Source organism: Rhipicephalus microplus, unplaced genomic scaffold, assembly GCF_043290135.1.
Source record: "Rhipicephalus microplus isolate Deutch F79 unplaced genomic scaffold, USDA_Rmic scaffold_18, whole genome shotgun sequence".
Taxonomy (NCBI): domain Eukaryota; kingdom Metazoa; phylum Arthropoda; class Arachnida; order Ixodida; family Ixodidae; genus Rhipicephalus; species Rhipicephalus microplus.
Window position 1 is genome coordinate 5,129,027 of NW_027464591.1, and position 15,756 is coordinate 5,144,782.

Genomic DNA, 15,756 nt, shown 5'->3' on the forward strand with positions numbered 1-15,756 from the left:
AATGTTGCAGTGACGCTTCCCCATTGTTTGCCCGCATAGTGCCGCCAACGGTGACTCGCAATCTCAAAACACCTTCTATTTCACAGAACCAGCGTGACTGCGAATATTGTGAACACGAGGAATGCAAGACACCGCCCCACGTATCTGTACACAACTGAACAAAAAATTACTTCATATGATTTCTGTCATGGGGCACTGCCTGAGGGGCTATTACTCTCCCCCATGACCGCAAAGCACAGCCGAAGGATAGGTGATAGGAGAGAGTGTGAAAGAACTAGAAGAGAGAGTGGTGAACAGCTGGATCGGGTGCACATATCTGCCTGGCAATGATAAAATAGAGAAGGCGTTGGTCCGGATGATAAGTGTCACGGTGCCTCACAATATCTTGCATAGCGGTCAACTGCGCTTCCTCAGCCGCGTTTTCGAAATTACTAGTCTTACACTACCGTCACATGGTCATAAGTGCCCCTACTTCCCACCGTGCATCTCCAATCACGGCGATTGCTGTTTGAGTGTGTACTTCTTGTTCTGTTCCAAATATATATGTGAGTGGGTGGCAGGAACACGTGAGACCTTTACTGAACCAATTCCAGGTTTAGTGCAGTGAAAATGGACAATTAAAAAAAGGAAAACAAGACAGCTTACAGTGTTTTTTCAACAAACAGCATGCATTGTGAAAGCATGATGACAATCGATTCTTGTGTTTTGAGTTGAACAAATTTGGGAGAATCGCCCCTCCGTGGTTTTCTAGTCGCTAACGGCTCGGCCGCTGACCCGCAGGTTACGGGATCGAATCCTGGTTGGGGCAGCTGCATTTTTGTTGGAGGCGTTAGTGCTGTATGCCCATGCGCTCAGATTTGGGTGAACGTTAAAGAACCCCAGGAAATCGAAATTTCCAAAGCCCTCCAGTAAGGCATCTATCATAATGATATGGTTGTTTTGAGACGTTAAACCCCACATATCATTAAATCGCCATCTCGCATCTTTTCATCATATATTCATCATATAAAAGTACTGCCATTCAGCGGACATTTCAAGGACTAAACGAGAGATAGTTACCTACTACTACGACGATGACAACTGCTACTACTTCATACATCGCGGACGCACGACCCACGACATAAGAAGCTTCAAATCCCAGAACAACGACATGATTATGAGAGGCGCCATCATGAAGAGCTTCGGGAATTTCGGCACCTTAACCACTGCTCCATTACGGCGGACAATGGTCAAAATGGGTTTAAGGCGCGTTGCAAAGCTGAAAACATCACGTCGTCCGACACAAGCATGTCAATCACACACATTGAACCACCAATTTCGGAGCAGTGTGTAACGACCGCGTGGCATGATCTGGAGTCAGTAAAGGCCTTCAGTGGTAACGAAGGTGGTCTTTTCACGATGGACGTCTTCATTGTTGTGAAAAATAGCAGAACCAACGTCCACTTATCCACTATGATATAAGAGCCATTTAACAGTTTCGGTAGGTTTCTTAGTAGCACACATACACACAGGACGCTCTGTGTGGATATGTGTACCTTCATTTTGTTCCGTCCTGTTTGTTCGCTACAAGTAAACCTACTGAGGTTAGGCTACCAACAAGTCCGCATCACATCCCTCGTTAACCATTGAACAGCGACTGAGCGTCGCTTGAAAATATAGAAATATATTGTTATTGTTTAGTTTACGGGGTTGACTAAATCCCTTATGGCCTGGCCTCATTACAATGGGAAAAAAAGCAGATACTGCTAAAGGTCGCCACTACCTCACTAACTTAGACCTGCACTTACCCTTTGTATCCGGCATTTTTCGCATTCCGCAGATTGTCACCTATGATGTCATCGATGCGTGCCTGTAAGAAATAGATAATCAGTGCATTGGTGCTTCATTTGTCTCTTGTGCATTCCCGGACGCATGATAACGAAACTTTTTGAGACGTCATTTTTACCTGAGTTTTCAAAGGGCCCGTAAACCACCCAGAGATTGAAAATCAGTTGTTGTGGGGAAATTTACACGAGTGTACGTTAAACCCGGAGCCGTGAGAATTTTTTTAATGATGCAGTAACAGCGGAGTTAGACGCGTTTGATTATTGAAACCATGACGACCACCCCTTTCGCTCTCTCCTGTGCTTCTCTTCGCTGGTATCCTTTGCCACGCCACTTTGTCCTCTCGACGAGCACCCCTCCCAATTTCGCATGCAATACGTTATCGCCGACACGCTGCTTGAAACACCGCCTACTTCCGGTTGCCGTGACTCCAACCGTCGACTCCGTCAGTTGCGTGCTTGTTGGCGAACCGTGAAGTGTTCTCTGTCGTGGCTTTCGTAATCGTGCTGGTATGGAACCTGCGTTGCGCACTTGCCTTCATTGGGTTGCCAACGCGATGGACCCGTACGGGGACACGCCGTTGCCTGCACGTGTTACACGCACGCAGGCAACATGACGAACAACAACAAGCAGCGCGGACAGCTGCTTGCAGACTGACCAGAAGTCGTAGGCTCTTGCTCTACAGCACATTTAGCATATTGGGCTCGGTGCGCCAGAGATGTGACACGGCGCGCTACGCGGAGGCCCGAAAGGCACGGAAAAGAGGAGGGATTGTTTCTTGGCATTTGTGGCACGCTGGCGGCTCGTAGCGCTGCCACGTGTAGAATCGTTGATCGCGACGGTATTCTGCACACGATGCACGCGTTTACTTAAAATGCTTGAAAAACTATTGGAGGTGGTTTACGTTGAAACGCCAAGAGCAAGAGTTGAAACTCCAAGAGCAATCTCGATTCAAGCGATACGGCAGTTGGAGAAGCGAAGCCATTGAAAACTTCCTGACACTTACGACACGTACCTTACGTTTGAAGACATGGGCTGGGTACAATATAAAATTTTGCAAGCAAATGAAGCACGTTCCCTAGGTATACAGAACAGGGTAGGAGCGTGTAACGTTTCACTGCAAATTGCCTCAGGTACATCGAATAACGAAGGAAAAGAATGACGTGGACACCACTTCGTTCCCATGGAAAACCTAGCGCCATCTAGTGTAAGGTATTTTATATGCTAGGCCAAATGTTGTGTACCTGATGGCAGGGAGCACGAAACACGTGCAACGGCTCTCATTTCTTCGCTTTTCCTCGTCTGAGTGACGGAACGTTCAAGCTTCTATGGGGGCGAGGACATACCGAGGCGCCATCTGTCGAAATCACTCTATGACGTGTAAAACGATATCCCGTGGTACCGGCTGTGTGAAGAGTTTGGCAACTTCTGTGATTAAGGCTGTTCTGCAATGGCTTTTCTAGCTACGCAAACGTCAGTTCTGTTTGTATTAGATGCGAAATAATCTATAGAGTGTTTGCCAACAAAGATTTTCAGCGACCCGACACGCGGTCATAGCTGCGCCGAGCACTTTTGACGGAGCATGGCACCATGCGTGCACAACGTGAAGAGGTGCTCTGGAAAAAAGTTGGTTATGAAATTCACCTAGTAATTTATGAATCGAAGCATTCTCATATTGCCCAAACATTCATGTTTATCGAGTCAGGCGTGATGGCGCGCATCTGTCTCTTGCTTTTGCGTAAAAAGTGCGCGGCTCACAGGTAGCGTTTTGATCAGTGTAGACTGTCGCTCGAGATTGATGGCAACACCTCGCCCTATAGTTTTCATACCGGTATCAAATAGCTGAAGGGCAATGATACATTGGCGTTGGTTAAGTTCCCTTAATCTTTTATAAGGGAATCTAGCTCTTTTGCAACAATAACAGTATTTCCTTCACAACAAACATGGTTTGTGCAGCCTGCTATTTTCACCAGAATTATTCCTGTATGACTATTTATAAGAGATACACTTCAATAAGTGGTACTTCACCCGCAGATATTTTGTCTTCCTGATCCTCGCTTTCACTACACGTGCTTCTCAGCGCGGGGTGCATTGTCAGATGTATGTGATGCACGAACATTGAGATAATACCTGCTCGCACCGTTTACTCGTCTATTAATTACAATTACCGTATCTTGTTTTCAGTGGCTCTGCTGGTATCTGGCATCAACCAATTCGTTTGCCAACAGCTCAGCACATCATGCCTGCTAACAAAAGAGACGTTCGAATACGCAACGCGCAGTGACAGCATCGGGACAAAATCATTCTTGCCATCTTGAGCTTCAGACAGCTGAAAAAGACTTGCTGGTCTGGTGTGAATAAACGATGCAAATTCCTTTGCACATTCCAAGAAAGTCGCACGTTGTGCTCACCCATCCACCTCAATGCGGTACTCAAAATATTTTCCCGAAAGGGCTTGCCGCACACACGATAATATATGGTGGGTTGTTTCCCCATTCTTGGCTTCATCGAACATGCATCGCAAGATCTTTGCAAATGCATGGACGCTCGAAAAAAAAGTGTCTGATGAGTGAGCTGCACACCTGAGGATGAGTGCTGAGTCATTTTGACAATTTCAGTTTTATCAGTCAAGTTTATTGGCGCCGCGATGTTTCGGAAAGGCTCATTCACATTAAGGCTCACTCAAATGCATCTGGTACTGTGGCAATGAGCGTATAAACGAACTTGTAAGTTTTAAAATCAACTGAGTCAGAATTGAGAGCAAGCGCACTGCACTGACGACGGCATAGGCGAGTCGCGTGATGTCAAATTCTGTGCATTGAAGACTGTAGTCTTTCTTGGTATGCTTGAACGCTAACCTCCCTGTACTTCCTCTTTTTCCTTGAGCGCAGAAATTTGGTTGCGGTGTGTTTGCCAGTCTGTCATCCAATTCAGCCACCCGGTCAAGGTTTAAGCACTTATTCAACGCCCAATCATCTTGAACTGATGGCTGAGTGTATACTTGTGAACACCGTCCATCAAAACATCAAATATTACGCATATCTGAGACGCAACATCAATCCGTAAGTATTAGGTTGTGCGACGAAGTCCACAAAAAAGCACTCAGCTGACAATATGGTGCTGCCACCGGGCAGTTCTTGGGCTCCGCACAAGCTCATGTTTTCCGACCGCCCTCATATCTCCCTCACCACCATATATCACTAGGATAATACCTGGACTCATGCAGTACGGCCTGCAGAAGACTATAACTAGTCTTTCGACGGCATTTGCAGCGAAGTACACAGATAGGAAGCCGATTTCTAACAATAAATTGTTTTATGTGGTGTTCACTGCAGCTCCACTGACGTCTTTCCGCCATAGATAATAGGATTTGTACAGAATATTTGACGGAAAATTCAAGGAGTTTTCAAGGATTTCAAGAATGAAAATTGCGAAATTCAAGCAGTGTTAGCAAAACTATTTGCTTACAAGACTTATGGGAGCAGTGCAGTTTTCGCGTAGATTTTTTTTTCCACGAAAGCTACTTCCAGCTCCTTTTCTTTAGCAGCTCGACGAAAGCCGTTTGCCTTGACTAAGTAGGTAAGGTTGTTTTTCGCTTACCTTCTTCCGAAAAATGGCGCACAGATTCCAGCAGGCACTTGATGGTTCTTGGAAGCTTTGCCTTCCTTATGTGCATCTTATCAAGCTGTTGCTCGAACTCTTTTCTCTTTGAAGCTGCCTGCCGTGACAGTGCTGTTTCTTTTCCTCGTCTAGGTATGCAGCGTTCCTATGCCGGGCTTGGTGAACTGACGCCTTCAACTTTTTGCGATCGGAACGTTCAGCAGGCCACCATGACTTTTCACAGCCTTGCAGATAACTCGCTGAGATATATATGACAGCTCTGTCTAATTCTCAACAGCAACCTGCTTGTTGATGCTGAAGCCTCTTTCCACTGAGGCCAGCCCATGGCTCAGAAGGAGGAGTAGTTTCACCACAGCCCATAGCTGCGAGAATGAAGCATCGTGCCTCCGCAGCCGCGCGAAAAAACTGTCAAGACGTTCATGATCTTTTTTCATAATTTTGTAGTTCATGTCGTTTTTCTAGACAAAACTGAATGTACTGTGTACACACAATGTCGCGTTTGTGCTAAGATAGACGCCTGTTGTTGATTAGGCAGTTGAGCACAATTTTTAGCTTCCCAAGGCACGTGTCTGTTTTGGACATCTCTGTGGCGTCGAAACATGACAACCCACGAACGACAGGGTACCTAAGGGGACTTCTCTCTATGACTTTCGGGATCATGTTGACGAGGAACATCCGGCACTCGTACCTAAACTCGAGAATACACTTGGCGCTCGCATTGCAGCATTTCAAAATCTTCTCAGCTGCACGCCCAACATCCACTTTTCCAAGTTTTGTGTACACGGCATCATCTTCAACATCAATTCGCAGCAGTTTTGTGATGCTGGTGGCTTCGGTCATTACAGAGCACGTTACGAACCTTGACAAAATGCTCCTCAGAACACTTTCAAGCTATTTTGCCGGCAAAAACGTCTTTGGAGAATCACTCTGAAAAACAGTCAGGAAAGAACGCACAACCATGAAAACACTTAGGCAAAAGTTAAGTTTTGCAAGTGCAAGCTGGTCATTTAAAAAAGCACTGACGTTTTCATATGCTCTGCATTTTGGCACGGGCAGCCTGCGGCCACTCATTGCTTCAGTGTATTGCTTCAAGTGCTACCATGTGACCAGGGCTCTTTCCAGTACGGGTATGTTCTCGATCCAACGGTGAAATACAAAAAGAAGTGGAAACACACTGCTCCATGTCTCTCGAATGAAATTTTCTCATCTGGCTGGTGCATAAGAATGAGAATAAGCTGGACAAATACGTGTCAACTGGCCAGCCCATTGCATGCATTCCAGCTTTATAGGCATTACGCACTGTGTGAAGGCCACATGATCCAATATCCGAACAATGAACTTGAAAGTCATTTTTAATGTGCTGCTGGAACTAGTAGAAGAGCATGGAAAGCTGAACAATTTCGCTCATCGGGAAGGACGCTAGCGCTTCCGTCAAATTCTTCATGAGGTCGTCCGGTGTGCTGTGGCCCATGAATTCCAACGTTACATGCCTTTTTGTCACCTCAGAATTGTTCCACACCCTCAAGTGAACATCAAGCTGCTTCTTTTGCAGGTATTCGTTTAACGCTTCATCAAAATGGACAACAAGAAGCTCAGAGTTCTCCATCATGTTCAAGACTTGAGAAGCGAAAAATGGGCGCAGACCATGACACGCGACGTACGCCCATTTTTTTTTTTCGAACCAGAGAAGGTTTCGCGATATCGCTACCCAGAAACATCTTTCGGAACAACTCCGAAACTGATCCGCAGGAGGTGTATGAATAGTGTGAAGACACGACTTTCATCGTCCTCAAAATTTCGGCTTCAAATACGGAGTCGCGCTTTCTGCAGTCTTTGTCAAGGGTCGTAGCTCGAGAGGATGTTTCTGTGTTTTTTCCGCTCAGAAGTCGTTTCTGTGACGTTTGCTAATTGCAAAAACTTGTGACGGAAGAGCAGCCGTTGCCTGCCACAACTTTGGATCGGTGCTTGGAACTTTTTTGATGGCTCTTCAGAACCGACTCTCCCATTGTTGTAGTGTCGACCGACTTCTGACCCCGCGCACTTCGCTCGATAAGGGTTGCCTGTCTCCGGCTTCACCCAGTGACAATATTCGCTGTGCTCCAGCCACGCAGACTGAAACTTGCACTTTCCACGAGGCATCCTGTCAAAGTAAAGTTGCAGGCATTGCACACAGCCCAAACGCAAACTTTCGCCGAGAAATGATGCGCGAGGCCAACGCACGGACCGAGTATACCGAGTACCGACCGTTACTTATAGCCTGCGCTGGATTGGATTGTATTTTTGGCTCGCATTTGTTGCCAGATGACGTAGGCAATGCCGGTTTCAAAACCACAACTTGCTGTTATTGCTCTCCCGTCAAGACTACATGTTTTCGTGAACATTCCTCAGTAAACGTGTTTTTGAAATCAGTGCGACTTTAGGAAATACAGCATTCAATTGCTATATTGAAGCGAAGTCCACTAAATTTTCAAGGATTGCCAGGAACTCACTCATATCTAAAGAGTTTCGAGGGCCCTTAAATAATTTTATAAATTCAAGGACATTCAAGGATTTCAAGGGTCTGCGCGAACCCTGGGATATGACGTTGAAAATATATACTAGCAGGCTGCGACGAAAAAAAAAACAAGAAGAAAAGCTTTTGTCGTGGGTCCTCAAACTACCGACCTTTTATTCTGTATTGCGCGGCGCTAACCAGTAGCCACAAAGCGCATGTTATCAAAAATGCTAACGGCAAGCCATTGGTATATACACTATATACCATTTGGTGGTCCTCGCATCTCAGCAGCTTCAGCGCGTTTTTGTCATCAGTAGCAAGATGGCGTGACGGTCTCATGCCCGGCGTGCTCTCAAGGTTGTCGTCGCCTCTTGCATTTCGAAGAGTGCTGCCTCCGTGGAGCATGGTCTCTCCTGTGCACGTTCTTATCAGACTTGTGATTCGGGAGAGCGCGAAAGTCACTTTGTTTTAGGTGTTACAGCCGCGTGCACCAAGAACACGGTGCTCACAGACAAAGAAGCGAGAATTGTGACATTTGTTCACACTCGTGCTGGGTATACATGAGCGTTCGTTCTTTCATGCGTCTTTCTATTTGAACCGCGTGGCTTATGTGACGATCTGTGACAGTTCCTAGTCCGCGGACGTCCGTGCGAGCTTTCTGCTTAAGGTGCAGGCTGCAGGTTTGGAGCTGGTTGTCGCTCTTCACGTGACTTCGAAATTTGTTGCTGTAGCATCCATTCCTTCGTTTTTGTGGTGAAACAACGCACAAACCAAATCTTATAAAGAGGGATTAGCCACATTTCTGAGTGTGTGCGCCCCCAGGAAGTGGCACACGGCAGTGTGTATTCGTCACGAGGTCCTCACTTCTTTGACAAATCGCGAATTCGCGACATACGTGAGCGTGTGCATTAAAGTTGAATTTTAGGTATTGAAAATACAGAATAAAGGTTGCTATTTAAAGCTATAAAATTAAAACAATTTTTTTCTGTAGTTTTATAATTCAGGCACTAACGTTTTCTGGATCAGAACAATGGCAACTATAGCTACAGGCTCACTGACTTAAGTGGTTGTGCGTGAACATCAATTTGGAAACATTGGTGGCTTTGTAAATTAAACATATATTTTTACATACCTAATTGAAGCACGAACTTGTCTTTATTTCGGGGGGGGGGGGGGGGGGTCACAGAAAACTGAAAATATATTTCAGTAACAATTTTAGAGACATTCCTTCACTTAAGCAGTTTGGTTTGCATTTGGCATCATTCTCGGCAATCATATTTAGCGCGATTTTTAAACTAATATGTGGGAACACTCAGTAAAATATAGCTAATTCTGAACATTGTAAACGCGTAGCAACAAAAAAATTACAGCAATACTAAACAATGTACCATATTTGTGATAAAATATGGGCAACGAAACTGCAACATCAGTTATTAGCGTTATCGTGATAGCGGGGATTAAGGGAGCAGCGCTACCGTACCGCAATTGTTCCTTGCGGTCAGCCCTTTTTTAGTACAGTGGCACGCTGGCATCATTAGGCAAATTGTGAATGCGTTCAAAAATGCAAAAAAAAACTGAGTATTGCTTGCCTGCATTTCCGCAAGCAGCAATATTACTACCTAGTGTAGTGACAATTAACGTAAAATATGAATCACGCACCGATTGCAAAAACGTTTGCGTTACAGATTGCTGTACACTGTTTTTTTTTTCTCGTTAGGCCTAGGCATGGTTCAAATCGAAAGCTATCTCAAAAACTGCCCTAAGTATTTATTACTCGTTCTTCGAATTTATTTGAAGCCAAGCATAGCACTTTCATGCAGTCGTTTATCACGAATGAAGTGAATCCGTCTCCATCAGCAATAAATTCAGTTGAAAACAGGCGCCCAAACTTTCCGTCATTTTTTAGTGCTGTACTCTACGTTAAGGGCAGTTCCATGCGCCACCCGCACAGCCGCAACGCACGTGCCGGGACCCCTGCCGCACGCAAGCGGAGGACAAATAAGCCAATTGGCGACGCTCTTTCACCCACTGCTTGGGTGCGGCAGGTGTGCCGGAATGTGCGTTGCGGCTGTGCAGCTAGCGCATGAAACGTCCCTAACCCACACGTCCCGCAACGTCCCACAAATCGTCGTCATCATCATCAGCCTGACTACGTCCACTGCAGGACAAAGGCCTGTCCCATGTTCCGCCAGTTAAACCGGTAACCCCACAAATATGGTAGCGCTAAATCCGAAACATAACCTGCGTACGGCGAATGCGAAGGGCTTTCTAGCGTTCTGCACATGCCCATTTGTATCCCCATATTCCGCTACGCCCGCTAAACTATGTCTATTTCGTAAAATACACATTACTCATAGTACGCCCAGAAAAATTTTGTGGGACCTACACACTTCCTGATGAATGAAGCAAGGTCGGCCTACCGCCATCGGTAAAGGGTGTACAGAAATTGATGGCCAAGTGCTTAGCGCTGTGCGCTGTGGAGCGAGAGGTCGCTCGTTAATATTATACGCGCCGGAGAATATATTCCTGAAGAATTTTGCTCTGCACCTTTTTTTTTTTACAAACATATACAAATCGTGGCGGCGACGCCTACGCCATCATGCGGCCTCACTTCACAGAGGCTCGCTGCTTTGATTTTCAAGGTGCTTTCGAAAAGCTTTTAGCGCAAAGCTCGATAAAAAACAAGTCATCGCTGCATTATTTGCAGATCACGCATTTAGCATCATAAGCGACTTGGGGAAAGCGAGACATTTGGCAGTCATGACACACGCGTAGATGGTTTTGTACAGCTCTGTCTGTTCGCAGGCATGCGTAAACTTACCATGTACGCGTCATCATCTCCTCTGCTTGTGATCGTTTGGTAGGCTTTTCTCTCGGTCTGGATGAAAAGTTGGATGTGCTCGTCCCACAGGTCCAAGTCTGTAGGTCTGAGGGCCTCCCACATCCACATATACCCGATGAAGTTGGGCCACTGGCTGCATGGTGCCCAAGCAAAGAGATATGGTGATCAAGAGGCCAGATTTAGCCCCGCGAGATCGTGCGAGCTGCTATTATTATTATTATTATTATTATTATTATTATTATTATTATTATTATTATTATTATTATTATTATTATTATTATTATTGTTGTTATTGTTATTGTTATTGTTGTTGTTGTTGTTGTTGTTGTTGTTGTTGCTGCTGTTGTTGCTGTTGTTGCTGTTGTTGCTGTTGTTGTTGTTGTTGTTGTTGTTGCTGTTGTTGTTGTTGTTGTTGTTGTTGTTGTTGTTGTTGTTGTTGTTGTTGTTGTTGTTGTTGTTGTTGTTGTTGTTGTTGTTGTTGTTGTTGTTGTTGTTGTTGTTGTTGTTGTTGTTGTTGTTGTTGTTGTTGTAGGGAACTATGCGAACGACGACGAAGCAGCATGAAACTGCAAGCCACAGCGTTGGTGCACGCGCGCGACCCGAGCTTGCGTTTGTTTTGTATTTTCGGCCTTCTGGCGTTCTTCGGCTTTCCAGTAGGTCTGTACGTAAATAAACTGCGTGACATTATTATTATTATTATTATTATTATTATTATTATTATTATTATTATTATTATTATTAATATATTATTATTATTATTATTATTATTATTATTATTATTATTATTATTATTATTATTATTATTATTATTATTATTATTATTATTATTATTATTATTGTTATTATTATTATTATTATTATTATTATTATTATTATTATTATTATTATTATTATTATTATTATTATTATTATTATTATTATTATTATTATTATTATTATTATTATTATTATTATTATTATTATTATTATTAAGATTTGCATTAATTGTACCTGTATCATTCATTCACTGCGATTTAGACTTTTTTTCTCGAGAGTTCAATCCCAGCGAAATTTCAATTTCGTTGAGCCCATAATACCATGATGTAGCTTTGACGCGCGCGCGCGTTGGGCAAAGCGACGCTACGTTACACTTACGTCTTGCGCAGGCAAACTCATGGAAACCATGGTTCGCGAACGCCTTTCCGCCTACTTGGAGGCCAGGAGCACCTTTGCCGACACGATGTTTGGCTTTCGCCCGCATCTGTCGGCGCAGGACGTCCTGCTCCAGCTTCAACACGATATCATAGAGCCGACTACTATGCGCCATAACGATAAAGCCGTGCTCGCTCTCGATCTCCGCGGGGCGTTCGACAACGTCAAACACAGCACTATACTCACTAACCTGTCTACCACAAACTGCGGGCAGAAGACTTTCAACTACATTCGCGCCTTTCTATCACATCGCACCGCCTTCATTCGCCTTAACTCTACCGAACACGGCCCGTACTTATTAGGCACGCGGGGTACACCTCAAGTGGCAGTCCTGTCTCCTCTGCTTTTTAACCTGGCGATGATGAACCTCCCCTCTCTTCTAAGCGAGGTCGAGGGAATACAACACGCACTATATGCGGACGATATCACAATCTGGACCAACACCGGCTCCTTAGCGCAAATCGAAGAACGCCTGCAAAAGGCTGCCCTTCTGGTGGACACCTACGCAGGTTCATGCGGCCTGGAGTGCTCTCCAGCTAAATCGGCTCTTCTTTCAGTTTCTCCGCTACCGCCACCTCAAATTTTTCTTCCGTCCGGGCCCGTCCCGTCAGTGCAAAATATTCGGGTTCTTGGCCTTCACCTCACATCATCTTTGGATCCAAAGGGCACAATAGCAGGCCTCAGACGCACCAGCGAACAGGTGAGCCGCATGATACGGCGAGTTTCTACCAAGCGCGGCGGCCTCCGCGGGTCTCAGTCCCTCCGCTTGGCCCACGCGTTTGTGACCAGTCGCGTCCTCTACGCCTTGCCTTACCTTCGCCTGCGTCGTCGACACGAGCACCAGCTGGACGTCCTTCTTCGTTCAGTATACAAACGCGCTCTAGACCTACCTATTGCAACTTCCAACAGCCGATTCACGGCTCTGGGGGTACACAACACCTTTGCAGAGATGCGCGAAGCTCATCGCGTTAATCAAATCAATCGACTGTCACAGACGCCTTCAGGGCGCCGTCTTTTACACAGACTTGGCCTTAACCCGATATCTGACCAAGACCCTCTGCAGCCGGTACCAGAGCTCTGGCGTCAAAAGCTATGGGTGGAACCTCTACCCCGTAATATGAACCCTGACCTCCATCCTGGCCGTAGACTAGCACGCGCCGCGGCCCTTCATACGCGACACTCCGATCGTCCTGGTGTTTTCTACGTGGACGTCTCGGGTCCCTCCCCCTCGGGTCACTTCACGGCTGCCGTGATTACAGAGGGCAAACACGTAGATGGCCTCTCCTTTCGAGCAGACACAGTAACGCACGCTGAAGAGGTTGCCATAGCTTTGGCCGCCTCTCACCCTGCCTCACGCACCATCCTGACGGACTCGCGCTCAGCCTGTTCTCAGTACCTTCAGGGTTCCATTGCTCCGCTGGCGGCTAGCCTACTACAGGCAGCCTCTTGGCGCTTTAACCCTCATCCCATTCGTATAGTGTGGACCCCAGGCCACTCGGGCCTGCCCGGCAACGAGGCGGCAAATGCCGCTGCCCGCGCTTCTCCTGTCCGGGCCGTTGCCCCTCCATGTCCCGAGACGGAATCTGGCAATACCAACCTGACGCGCTTTCGCGAAATTTTGGATTATTACCGGGCTTCGCGCCGCCTCTACCCGGACCCCGCACGCGGTTTGGAGAAAGCGGACGAACGACTGCTACGCCGCCTGCAGACGAACACCTTTATCAGTCCGGCGGTCGCCAGGCACTTTTTGCCGGAAATCAATGGCACCTGCTCGACCTGTCATGTGCTCGCCGACACATATCACGTCGTAGCATCGTGCCCAGTTAATCCCGTCCCTTTCTCATCCCCTTTTCCTATCCCAACTAGAGAGGCTTGGGAGGAGCACCTGCTCGGCTGCTCTACCTTGGCTGCACAACGCTCCTTGGTGGAGCGCGCACGGGCAGCTTCCAGCTCCACTGGCGTCCCGGAATAGGGTCTTGCCACTCTAGCACGCCGATGGGCCACGTCGGCACTCTCTAGTAAACTTTTTCTGAAATAAATGTTTTTTACCACCACCAGCTACGTTACCAAAACGCGATCACTCTTAATCTGACGCCAGGCGCGACCGGCCCGACCAGCGTCCGTCGGCGTAGCCCGACGGTAGCCAGCGCGAAATGCGACATGCTGCATTTCACGCCGATGCGTTAACCAGACAACACTGCGTCCCCCTCTTTGCGTGACGGAGGTACGCCGGACGCAGCGCATGCGTCAAAGCAACGCAGCGCGGCCCGCACCTTCGAGTATATGGCAGGACTGGTGCCTGGCTTGGCAACGCCGGCGTGACTCGACGAAATTAACGCTGATGAGCACACGCACCGCGTCACGTCGAAATGTATTGGCGCTTTGACTGTGGCATGTAGACATGTTCTCACACGACACGCATCTCATGGTTATCATGTTTGCACCAGTCACATACCTTTGTCATTCATTGACGTCCCGTAATACCAAATCTGGCATATGTAAAGCTAGCGAAACGGGCGCGAGCGCATCATCAGTGTGGCATGTAGTCAAGCTGTTACGTGACATGCAAGCCATGATTATCATGTTTGTATGTGTCATTTACCTATGTTGTTCATTCGCAACGCGCAATACTGAGTTTGGTACATGGGGAGCTAGCGAAACGGCCGCCACTCCATTATGAGCATGGCATGTAGCCATGTTGTTACATGACACGCATCTCATGATTATCATGTTTGCACCATTCACACGCCTTCGTCATTCATTCACGTACTTTAATACCAAGTTTGGCATATCTGACGCTAGTGAAACGCCCGCGAGCGCATCATGAGCCTGAGATGTAGTCAAGTTGTTACATGGCACGCATGTCATGATTTTCATGTTAGAGTCTGTTGCTTGTGTTCGCCATACAATCTTGTCATACCATACCAGTTTTGCAACATGCCATGTGAACGAAACCACCGCAAAAGCTGCAAGACCATGAAATGTAAATCATGGCATTCATGACATCCATGTCATGATTTTCATGTTATGATTATTCAAATATGTTCTTCATACAGTCATGTTATGCCATACCAACTTTGACATCAACACCATAATCGAAACGGCCAGGAGAGCTAAAAATCGTAAACAGACAGACAGACAGACAGACAGACAGACAGACAGACAGACAGACAGACAGACAGACAGACAGACAGACAGACAGACAGACAGATACACGCAAAGTCTCCGAAGCTCGAAGCATTTCTTAGCGAGCTTCGGCGACTTTGCGCCGAAGTGCGCTAATAAACCAGTATCAGAAGTGCGCTATTAAATCAGCATTGTGCATGAAATGAAGTGAAGCAATGTCTAATATGCCTAAGGTAATATGTCAAGGCCAGTTATGCTTAACTAGCTAGCATAACAATTGCTTTTGGGGAGGTAGATGGTTTTTCATTTATACACTAGCTCCTATACGCAGCCAGTGTGGTTGTCTGATTGAAGCCTTAAAAGCACAAGAGTTTCCTCTGGCTCTCACTCAACGACAATTGAACATTACATACATCATTAATGTTATTGTGAATAAGTAAAACATATCGTCTCCAACTTCACTCTCAAATAAATAGCCACTGTTAATGTGTATTTTATTTAAAAATGCATAGTGCGCATATTCGCGAGTCATGATTTACTTATATATATATATATATATATATATATATATATATATATATATATATATATATATATATATATATATATATATATATATATATATATATATATATATACGGAAACGAAAAGGCACGAC

The 15,756-nt window shown here is 46.0% G+C and overlaps 1 pseudogene; it reads right to left on the minus strand.

Moving 5' to 3' along the window:
* Window positions 1-5,297: 5,297 nt before the first annotated feature.
* LOC142785122 (uncharacterized) lies at window positions 5,298-7,826 on the minus strand (annotated as a pseudogene).
* Window positions 7,827-15,756: the final 7,930 nt, after the last annotated feature.